Here is a 12,948-nt window from a genome sequence, read left to right as displayed (position 1 = left end):
CTTTTTGTGTGTCAGAAATCAGCTACTCAGTTAGCAAATGAATAGGTAACTTGTTGAAAGTCCAGGTCATTGATCAGGTCATTGAACTGGGAGGGACTTGGGGACCATAAAGATTTTACTTGGGAAGATGTGGATATATTTACTGGTACCTACTGAGAGGACTAATGACATTTTCTAATTGTTTTAATGACTGGAATTGCTTTCAATATGAAATGATGAGCTCATACTTATGGAAAACAGACATGGAAGGAGAGAACTTTCATCCTAGACTTTTTTTTGTCCATTTCACCTATTTTTGAGAGTGCACCTGAGCTAGAAGGCAGAACAATATTCTATGAATTTTCCTCTTGACCCAGGAAGCATTAATGGCTGCCTTGAGATAGAAATACAAGTAATTTATATAGAGTTTACATATGTTTTTCACATGAAACAGACCATTTTGGCCCTAAGTTTCTGGCTTTTGTCTTAGAAAGAAAAAATTTTGAAGGAGATGCTCATGTGAGCCATGTGGCAGCAATAGAAAGAGGAACTATACAGTCTGAGTAGCAGAGGTTCCTGAACCTCTGATTCTAAGGAGGTAGAAGAGGGCCTCTGTTCTGTCTACATGAGGAGAGATTTCCTGGGTAGCCTAATTTTGTAATTCAGTATTTGGACAGAACAGGATAATTTTCTGGGCAAATGCCAGTATCAAATGTGAGAGTCCCAAAATCCATTTTTTTTTTTTAAGTCAGAGAATAAGGAATTAATTGCTGAGGAAAAGAAAGTCATTTACATGACTACCTTCTTCTTCCCCACAACACACACACACACACACACACACACACACACACACACACACACTTTCTGAAGAAATAATAAGGAACTAAAGTCACTATTTGGGAGAGCAAGAATTCTAGATTTTTCACTCCATGATAATTATCAGTTATTTGTATGATGTAAGTCCAGTGGTAGACAGATTAACTGTCTAATAACTAACTTAAGGTGCAGCTAGGTTGTATAGAGCCCAGCTTCTTAAACTGTGGGCTGCAATAGCATATGAGGTCTCATAACTGAATGTGGGGATTGTGAAATTATGATTTATGATCAGTGAACTTTGATTTGTATATCTTTTTTATTTTCCTATATTTTCAGGATCATATAAAAATTTCTTAGGCAAAAAGGGATTGAGAATAGAAAAAAATTAAGAAGCCCTGGTCTAGAGGACAGGGTGTAGTGTTAGAGTTCAAATCCTATCTCAGACACTTACTTGATGTGTGATCTTTGTCAAGTCACTATTTCCCGTGCCTCAGTTTCTCCATCTGTAAAATTGGGATGACAAAAACATCAACCTTATGGCACTGTCATGAGGATCAAATGAATAAATAGAAAGTACTTGGAAAACTTAAACCATTATATAAATGCTAGTTATTAATATTATTATTATCTTGAGAAATTACATGACTTGTCCAAAGTTATATATGAAACAAGAAACAAATCTTCAATTTGATTTTGAATTCTTTCACTCTTAATCCAATGTCAGTTCCATCATACCATGAGTCTTGCTTGAGATTTCTTTCCTTGCTACTCCTCAGATGTCATTGATGATCTCAGGATGTGAAGACAGAGGGAATCTGAGTTTTCCTGGTCAGACTGGATGTTACAATGGAGTATCTCAACAGAAATTTCACCTCACCTCCACCTCCCTTTTCCCCAACTCTTAGTAATCTATGCACGCACAGACTTCCTATAAGACTGACTGTTGATCTCTTAGAGTTTTTCCTTGGGAGTTTCCTTTTTGCATCAACTTTCATGAAGCTCCTTGACATACATTTCATTTTAAGTTAGGTTAACCTAAACTCCTGATGTCCTTCTTACCTCTCAATATAAGCTGGGTCTCATTAATGTCCCATTAGTCTGAATGCAGAGAAGGCATTATTCCATAAGTTTTTCTATGGGTCATTCAAGTCAGAGAGAACCATCTGGATCCAAAAAGAGGACTATGTTGATTGAATGTGGATAACAATATAGTATTTTCACCTTTTTTGTTGTTGTTTTTTTTCTTCTCATTTTTCCCATTTTGATTTGATTTTTCTTGTGCAGCATAATAAATATGGAAATATGTTTAGAATAATTTCATGTTTAACCTTTATTAGATTACTTGCAGTCTCGGGGAGGGAGGGAAGGGAGGGAGAAAAAAATTGGAACAGAGTTTTGCAAGGGTGAATGTTGAAAACTATCTTTGTATATATTTTGAAAATAAAAAGCTATTATTAAACATGATTATATACAAATTCATAAACACACACACACAAAATTTATGAATTTGGGTGAGATTATTAAATCATTTCAAGTGAAATTTGTGTGTCCTACTTGCACCTGAAATGTATATAACCTTCTAGCTTACTCTCAAATTGACCCAATTCTGAGAAAGATCAGACTAAGCCCAACTTTGTATAATTATGTCAAACAACCAAGAAAAGGCAAAAGACTCTTTTAACAAATTGTACCTCTACTCAAGAAATGTCTTAGTCTTAAATGACAGAATGAAAAGTGCCAAGTCCAGAAGGAACTTAGTCATAATTAGTCATATTAGTCAATCAAATCAACAACTCTTTATAAGTATCAACTATGTTCCAGGCACAGTGCTAGATATAAATATAAAAGTGAGAAGCTCCTGTCCCTAAAAAGCTTACATTTATAAGTTTACATTACAAAAGTATCTTGTGTAAGGTAGGGCAGGGATGGAGAAGGAGAAGAAGGGGAATATATTATATTCACAGAAAAGTAAATATTTTTTATAAATGTTCAGCTATTTATATTGGGAAAATGTGGCACTAACACCAAGAGAAATCAGGAACTCATAATAATGGAAAATATCTTTCCCAGGCTTTTGAAAATAAAATCTTCCAGAGCATTCAGGATCTTTTTGAGGGGGAAAACGATTGCATTTGAAAACCAGGGAAATTTTATACACAGTAACAACAATATGGTAACCATGATCAACAGTGAAAAACTTAGCTACTCTAATTAAGACAAGGATTCAAGACAGTTACAAAAGACTTATGATGAAAAATGTTATCCTTCTCCAGAGAAAGAACTCGTGAACTCTGGATGTAGATAGAAGAATATTGTTTTTCACTTCATTTTTCTTGCCTTTATTTATTTATTTATTTTTTGCAACATGGCTAATATGGAAATATGTTTCACATTACTTCACATGTATAATTGCTAACATATTGCTGGAATTCTCGGTGGGTGGCAGGAGGGAAGGAATTTGGAACTCAAAAAAAAATGTTAAAAATAAATTAATAAGAAATAAATAGGAACCAATAAAGTTTGAAGTCAAAGGACTTGAATTCACACTCTATTTCTAACATTTATTAACTGTGTGATCTGAAGCAAACTATCTCCATTTCTTCATTTACTTGAACAAGATAATAAAAGGAGCTGATATGTATATAAGAAGTTTTGATGTTTGCAAAGAGCTTAACACTCCTTATTTCATTTGAGCTTTACAACTTTATGAGACAGATATTATAAGCACAAAAATGATAGCATCTAAGAATTAGAAGTAACTTCTTAGACATCTTGTCCTACCCAAAAAAGACCCCACAATATCATATTAATTCTTATTTTACAGATAAGAAAAATAGGGATCAGAGAGATTAGGTGATTTACCCAGGATTACAGAGCTAATAAATGTCAGAGGTGAGCTTTGAATGGGAAATCTGTGATTCTAAATTCATCCTTCTATCTACCATGTCCCATTTAGATAATGCCTAAGATTCCTTAGAGTTCTAAATCCTTTGAGTTATGTCCCAGTATGACATGAAGTTCATTAACAAGAAGTTAATGTAATTCATGCCTATCTTAATCAATTCTTAGCCCTCACAATTACATATTGCTTTGAGATTTATTAATTTACTAACCACTTTTTTTTTTTTTTTTTTTTCAGCAACACTTAGGTAAGTAAGCACAGGCATTATTACCCCATTTTAGAGTTTATAAAACTGACATTCTGATAAAGAAAATTTAGAGCTGCATCACTTTTGCTGTTTATTGTTGAGTCATGGGTTTTCCTTGGCAGATACTAGAATATTTTGTCATTGCCTTCTCATTTTACAAATAGAGAAACTGAGGCAGAGTTAAATGACTTGTCCAGGTTCACATAGGATCTAAGCATGGATTTGAATCCATAAAGATTATTCTTCTTGATTCCAAAACCAGTGCTCTATCTATTACACTACGTAGTTACCCAATAAATATCAAAGCCAAGATTTTAGTTTGAGTTGAACTTGATTCTATTGCCTCTATGAAACCGTGATGTATCTGCTATATCAATCTTCACTCCCAAGAATCAGGATTCTTATAGGACAACAATTTTTAGCTTTGTGATTGGATAACTATAAAAGTACACAAATAATGATGGGATTTTGATGTTCCAAGCCCACCTTACCTCAAACCTGCCCCCAGCCTTGAGTCCCATAGAAATCATTAATCATGGGTCTAACTAGAACAAAGAACAAAGAACAGGCCAGCATATTCTGTAGTCACATCATGCAGTTGCCACATGATGATTACCACAAAACATAACATAGAAATCAGCCAATAAGAAAGTAGCACCAACAGGATGCAGAACAGGAATTAGACTGCAACCCTCAATAAATCTTTCCCTCCACATGGTGCCTGTGCAGTTCTCGGCTCTTTGCTATCCTTGGATGAACCTATGCTAGTTATAATATCGTTACCATGCATTAATACCCCCAAGTGGGCTTTTCTGTATGCATTCTGGATAATCACATGCACAGTTCCATTAAGGCTTTAGGATCTCTCCATATTAGCAAATGCCTCCCATAACCTCAGAATTTACATATCTTGTGACATAATCAGCACCATTTATTCTATAAAAATCCTTGTCTTGCTTTGCTGGGCTGATGACTGCTTCAGGGAGCTTGGCCCACCCACTGAGTATGTAAACTTCATTAAAATACCTTTGCTTGGGTTGGAGACTGAGCCTGAATTCTTTCAGAGGTGACACCACAGAACCTACCTGATACCTCAGCAATAGGATTCCAACTATTCCTTAATTTGGGCATTAACCTCTTTTTTGATTATAACACATTAGCAGTCAACAGTTACCATACATGCCATTTAAAATACAATTTTCTTTTAAATATAATTTTTTTTAAAATTTAAATTTAAATTTTTAAATTTTAAATACATTTTAAAAATTGTTTTAAATTTTTAATTTTTTTGAAATTTTAAAATACAATTTCTCATTTGTAAAATGAACCAAATTTGCTACATTACAATTTAACCTCCTTTTCTCCAAAGTATACCCACACAATCCTGCTCTTTTGAAAGAAAGAACTTTTCACTGTGAAATGAAAACAAATTGTATTCTTTGGCTTTTTATTGTGGAACAATGTAACAAGTAGTTGGTGTGAATTTGATCCCTTGCAGGAACTGGAATTTCTCCTTTGGGTGTACAAAGCAGAGTTCATGCTAGAATGTGTCTATTTCGAAAGGTAGGATAGTGAATATCGGTAAGGAAAACTCCCTAATCTCAGACTTTTGAACCAAATGAAAATGAAATGTTAGAAGTCATTTCATCGAGTGGAAACCATAGCTCTAATATCTCCTTTGTTCCTTTAAGCTTTCCTCTTCCACCCTGCTGAAAGTGGTGTGTTCCTCTGGGGTCAAATATCAGTGTTCTGGGAAAATAGCATAGTAGTGTCATCTGACAGCTCTCTAAAGTACAATCTAACATTTACTCTCCTCCTTTTCAAACTGACTCAGATCAGTAGTAAAAAGTACACATTAAGTCTTCCATCTTAATCAATCAATCAACAAGCAATTATTAAGCATCTATTATATGTCAAGCTAGTATTCAATTGATATTTCAAATTGCACTAACTTAAAATAATCAGGGTTTTAAAAATTCATAATTCCCATGACTATGAACCTTTCATATTAGAGATAAAAAAGAAGCAACCTAAAGCAACATCAAAACATACAATAAACTAAAGCAGTTATTTTAGCCCAGGGTTCTTTTGATGTAATGATATAATGGACCAATCTGATATAGCCTAAGAATTCATAAAATAAAATATAAAGGATTATCAAAGGAGCTTCTTTTTCTTTCCCCTCCCTCTTTTTTCTTTCTTCTTCCATTTCTTCATCTCTCTTCCTTTTCCTTCCTTACCTGTCTCTTTCTTGCTTTCGTCTGTCTTTCTCCTCTTTCTGTCTGTTCTCCCTTTACCCCTCATTTTAATAGTGTAGGAACTCGTAGTATGAGACTGATCTCTTGATGGAGACTGTTTACTTTTGTGAAATTTAGTTTCTGAGAGTTATCTGAGATGCTGAGAGTTTGAGACCAACCCACAGTAATAATGTTAGTAAGAATTAGAGGCAGGCCAAGAAGGGAGGCCTTCCAGACTCCCAAGGCCTGCTTCTATTCCTATTGACATATTTTGTTTTGTCATAATAGCAACTTTCAAACAAATGACTAAGCAGAAACCCTTTACAAATTATACTTCTTTTAATTCTGCCTCCCCTCACCAAGATAAATAAAGACTATTGATTATTATCAGAAAGTGTTAAGGACCATGCCTAAGTGAAGGGGCAGGTCAATTCTCCTAGAGCCTCCACAGCTGTGAATCATAACACTTGAAGGAGTTACAAAGCAGCCCTTGCAGATGTTCCTTGTGGATTGGGAATGAAATAAACTGGAGGCAAGAGGGAAGAGGAAAGAGGTCAGAGAATGCAACTGCCTTTCTTGTCTACTTGTATCATCATCATCCTCTCACATGAAGAGTATTCTACAGGTCTGTGTTAGACCTCCAGCAGCCACTGACAGGTGGTTCCCGTATCACAACAAGAAAGTATGGTTGTTCCCTTAAATTTGACAGTATGATGATCTCATCTGCCATTGTAGTTGACCAGAACTTTGTAATTTCTCTCCCCCCTCCCCAATTTTTAATAGTATTTTATTTTTCCAAATGCATATAAAAATAATTTTCAACATTCATTTTTGGAAAACTTTGTGTTTCAATATTTTCTCCTTCCCTCCTTCCCTTCCCTCCTCCTTCCCCCAGACAGCAAGCAATCTGAAATAGGTTAAATATGTGCAATTCTTTTAAACATATTTCCATATTTGTCATGTTGTACAAGAAAAATCAGATTGAAAGGGGGAAAAATCACACACAAAAAACCAAGCAAACAGACAACAACAAAAAGGTAAAAATATTAAGATTTGATCTACAAGTAAGCGAATTTCATCTATTTCTGATGAAAAAACCAGAACTTAACAAAAAGTTTGATCTACAAATATAGAACTCAAGAGAAATCTAAAAAGGTAAAGATTAATCTTGGGAACTATATTTTGACTATATAGATGTATAAAGAATACATGTATACCTTGTTCTAGAAATTGATGTGGAAAGGACATTGTACCAGAAAAAGGGTAAAGTGGGGGTAGTACATCTCATGAAGAGGCATAGGAAACCTATTATATCTGAGAGAAAGAATGGAGGGGGATGAATATAGTGGGTATCTTACTGCCTTCAGAATTGGCTTTAAGTGAAAAATCTTAAGACATATTCAATCTATGGTGAAACTTCTCCCATCTCATTGAAAAGTGAGAAGGGAAAAGTGGAAAGGGAAGGAATAAGCTAAGTGGAAGGGAATACGGGAACTGGGAGGGAAAGGGGTAAGATAGGGGGAGGAACTCTAAGGCGGGGGGAGGGACACTAAAAAGGGAGGGCTGTGAGAAGCAAGGGGTGCTCACAAGCTTAATACTTGGAAGGGGGGGAAAGGGGAAAGAAGGGAGGAAAGCATAAACCAGGGTTAACAAGATGGCAAGTAATACAGAATTGGTCATTCTAACCATAAACGTGAACGGGGTAAACTCCCCCATAAAGAGGAAGCGGTTAGCAGAATGGATTAAAAGCCAGAATCCTACAATATGTTGTTTACAGGAAACACACCTGAAGCGGGGAGATACATGCAGGTTAAAGGTAAAAGGTTGGAGCAAAATCTACTATGCTTCAGGTGAAGTCAAAAAAGCAGGGGTAGCCATCCTGATCTCAGATCAAGCTAAAGCAAAAATTGACCTAATTAAAAGAGATAAGGAAGGACACTATATCTTGCTAAAGGGTAGCATGGATAATGAAGCACTATCTATATTAAACATATATGCACCAAGTGGGGTAGCATCTAAATTCTTAAAAGAGAAACTAAGAGAGCTGCAAGAAGAAATAGACAGTAAAACTATAATAGTGGGAGATCTTAACCTTGCACTCTCAGAATTAGATAAATCAAACCACAAAATAAATAAGAAAGAAGTCAAAGAGGTAAATAGAATACTAGAAAAGTTAGATATGATAGATCTCTGGAGAAAATGTAATGGAGACAGAAAGGAATACACTTTCTTTTCAGCAGTTCATGGAACCTATACAAAAATTGACCATATATTAGGACATAAAAACCTCAAACTCAAATGTAGTAAGGCAGAAATAGTAAATGCATCCTTTTCAGACCACGATGCAATGAAAATTACATTCAACAAAAAAGCAGGGGAAGTAGACCAAAAAATAATTGGAAACTAAATAATCTCATACTAAAGAATGATTGGGTGAAACAGCAAATCATAGACATAATTAATAACTTCACCCAAGAAAACGATAATAATGAGACATCATACCAAAATGTATGGGATGCAGCCAAAGCGGTAATAAGGGAAATTTCATATCTCTAGAGGCCTATTTGTATAAAATAGAGAAAGAGAAGGTCAATGAATTGGGTTTGCAATTAAAAATGCTAGAAAAGGAACAAATTAAAAACCCCCAGTCAAACACTAAACTTGAAATTCTAAAAGTAAAAGGTGAGATCAATAAAATTGAAAGTAAAAAAACTATTGAATTGATTAATAAAACTAAGAGTTGGTTCTATGAAAAAACCAACAAAATAGACAAACCCTTAGTAAATCTGATTAAAAAAAGGAAAGAGGAAAATCAAATTGTTAGTCTTAAAAATGAAAAGGGAGAACTCACCACTAACGAAGAGGAAATTAGAGCAATAATTAGGAGTTACTTTGCCCAACTTTATGCCAATAAATTCGACAACTTAAATGAAATAGAAAAATACCTCCAAAAATACAGCTTGCCCAAACTAACAGAGGAAGAAGTAAATATCCTAAACAGTCCCATCTCAGAAAAAGAAATAGAACAAACTATCAATCAACTCCCTAAGAAAAAATCCCCAGGACCAGATGGATTTACATGTGAATTCTACCAAACATTTAAAGAACAATTAACTCCAATGTTATATAAACTATTTGAAAAAATAGGGATTGAAGGAGTCCTACCAAACTCCTTTTATGACACAGATATGGTACTGATACCTAAACCAGGTAGGCTGAAAACAGAGAAAGAAAATTATAGACCAATCACCCTAATGAATATTGATGCTAAAATCTTAAATAAAATATTAGCAAAAAGATTACAGAAAATTGTCACCAGGATAATACACTATGACCAAGTAGGATTTATACCAGGAATGCAGGGCTGGTTCAATATTAGGAAAACTATTAGCATAATTGACTATATCAATAACCAAACAAACAAGAACCACATGATCATCTCAATAGATGCAGAAAAAGCATTTGATAAAATCCAACATCCATTCCTAATAAAAACACTTGAGAGCATAGGAATAAATGGACTTTTCCTTAAAATAGTCAGGAGCATATATTTAAAACCATCAGTAAGCATCATATGCAATGGGGAAAAACTGGAACCTTCCCAGTAAGATCTGGAGTGAAGCAAGGTTGCCCACTATCACCATTATTATTTAATATCGTATTAGAAACACTAGCCTCGGCAATAAGAGTCGAGAAAGATATAAAAGGAATTAGAGTAGGCAATGAGGAAACCAAACTATCACTCTTTGCAGATGATATGATGGTATACCTAGAGAACCCCAGAGATTCTACCAAAAAGCTATTGGAAATAATTCATAATTTTAGCAAAGTAGCTGGCTACAAAATAAATCCCCATAAATCCTCAGCATTTTTATACATCACCAACAAAACCCAACAGCAAGAGATACAAAGAGAAATTCCATTCAGAATAACTGTTGATACCATAAAATATTTGGGAATCTATCTACCAAAGGAAAGTCAGGAATTATATGAGCAAAATTATAAAAAAGTCTCCACACAAATAAAGTCAGACTTAAATAATTGGAAAAATATTAAGTGCTCTTAGATCGGCCGAGCGAACATAATAAAGATGACAATACTCCCTAAACTAATCTATTTATTTAGTGCTATACCAATCAGACTTCCAAGAAAATATTTTATTGATCTAGAAAAAATAACAACAAAAGTCATATGGAACAATAAAAAGTCGAGAATCTCAAGGGAATTAATGAAAAAAAATCAAATGAAGGTGGCCTAGCTGTACCTGATCTAAAATTATATTATAAAGCAGCAGTCACCAAAACCATTTGGTATTGGCTAAGAAATAGATTAGTGGATCAGTGGAAAAGGCTAGGCTCACAAGACAGAATAGTCAATTATAGCAATCTAGTGTTTGACAAACCCAAAGCCCCTAACTTCTGGGAAAAGAATTCATTATTTGATAAAAACTGCTGGGATAATTGGAAATTAGTATGGCAGAAATTAGGCATGGACCCACACTTAACACCATATACCAAGATAAGATCAAAATGGGTCTATGACCTAGGCATAAAGAACGAGACTATAAATAAATTAGAGGAACATAGAATAGTTTATCTCTCAGACTTGTGGAGGAGAAAGAAATTTGTGACCAAAGATGAACTAGAGACCATTACTGATCACAGAATAGAACATTTCGATTACATCAAATTAAAAAGCCTTTGTACAAATAAAACTAATGCAAACAAGATTAGAAGGGAAGCAACAAACTGGGAAAACATTTTCACAGTTAAAGGTTCTGATAAAGGCCTCATTTCCAAAATATATAGAGAACTGACTCAAATTTATAAGAAATCAAGCCATTCTCCAATTGATAAATGGTCAAAGGATATGAACAGACAATTTTCAGAGGATGAGATTGAAACTATTACCACTCATATGAAAGAGTGTTCCAAATCATTATTGATCAGAGAAATGCAAATTAAGACAACTCTGAGATACCACTACACACCTGTCAGATTGGCTAAGATGACAGGAAAAAAATAATGATGAATGTTGGAGGGATGCGGGAAAACTGGGACACTAATGCATTGTTGGTGGAGTTGTGAACGAATCCAACCATTCTGGAGAGCAATCTGGAATTATGCCCAAAAAATTATCAAATTGTGCATACCCTTTGATCCAGCAGTGTTTCTATTGGGCTTATATCCCAAAGAAATACTAAAGAAGGGAAAGGGACCTGTATGTGCCAAAATGTTTGTAGCAGCCCTGTTTGTAGTGGCTAGAAACTGGAAAATGAATGGATGCCCATCAATTGGAGAATGGCTGGGTAAATTGTGGTATATGAATGTTATGGAATATTATTGTTCTGTAAGAAATGACCAGCAGGATGAATACAGAGAGGACTGGCGAGACTTACATGAACTGATGCTAAGTGAAATGAGCAGAACCAGGAGATCATTATACACTTCGACAACGATATTGTATGAGGACATATTTTGATGGAAGTGGATTTCTTTGACAAAGAGACCTGAGTTTCAATTGATAAATGACGGACAAAAGCAGCTACACCCAAAGAAAGAACACTGGGAAACGAATGTAAACTATCTGCATTTTTGTTTTTCTTCCCGGATTATTTATACCTTCTGAATCCAATTCTCCCTATGCAACAAGAGAACTGTTCGGTTCTGCAAACATATATTGTATCTAGGATATACTGCAACATATCCAACATATAAAGGACTGCTTGCCATCTAGGGGAGGGGGTGGAGGGAGGGAGGGGGAAAAAAATCGGAACAGAAACGAGTGTCAATATAATGTAATTATTAAATAAAAAATTAAAAAAAAAAAAAAAGATTTGATCTACATTCAGTCTCCATAATTCTCTCTCTGGATGTGAATTGTATTTTCCATCCCAAGTCTATTGGAATTACCTTGCACCACTGCATTATTGAGAAGAGCCAAGTCTCTCACAGTTGATCACTTCTTGTTGTTATAGTATATAATTTTCTCTAGGTTCTGTTCACTTCATTCCAGAACTTTGCTATTTCTCAAGACTTATTTTATTTTTTGTTGTTGTCATTTTGTATATTGTTCTTTGGCTTTTACTTTCTTTACTTTGCATTGTTTTATACAAATCTTCTTCTGTTTCTCTTTTGTTGTTGGTTATTGAGTCATGTCCAACTTTTCATGACCCCATAGATCTTTCTATGCTTCACTGTTTCTTGAAGTCTGTCCAAGCTCATGTTCATTATTTCCATAACACTATCTCAGCCTCTGCTATCCCCTTTTCTTTTCACCTTCAATATTTCCCAACATCAGGGACTTTACCAGTGAATCTTATTTTTTTGGTTGTTGTTCTTCATTTTTTTATAATAATAATAGATTTTTATTTTTCAAAATATATGCAAAGATAGTTTTCAACATCCACCCTTGCAAAACCTTGTGTTCCAAAATTTTTCCCTCCCTTCTCCTATCCCCTAGACAAGAAGTAATCTAATAAAAGTTAAATATGTGTAAATATTCTAGACATATTTTCACATATATATTATGCTACACAAGAAAAATCATATCAAAATGGGAAAAAATGAGAAAGAAAAAAACAAGCAAATAACAACAACAAAGATGAAAATATTATGTTGTGATCCACATTCAGTCCCCATAGTCCTTCCTCTGGATGCAGATGGCTCTTTATCACAAGTCTACTGAAACTGACCTGAATTACCTCAGTGTTGAAAAGAGCCAAGTCCATTACAAGATCGTCATATAGTTTTCTTGTGGTCGTGTAT

The sequence above is a fragment of the Antechinus flavipes genome, chromosome 3, assembly GCF_016432865.1.
Source record: "Antechinus flavipes isolate AdamAnt ecotype Samford, QLD, Australia chromosome 3, AdamAnt_v2, whole genome shotgun sequence".
In the NCBI taxonomy this organism is placed as follows: domain Eukaryota; kingdom Metazoa; phylum Chordata; class Mammalia; order Dasyuromorphia; family Dasyuridae; genus Antechinus; species Antechinus flavipes.
This window is presented reverse-complemented; position numbering follows the sequence as displayed.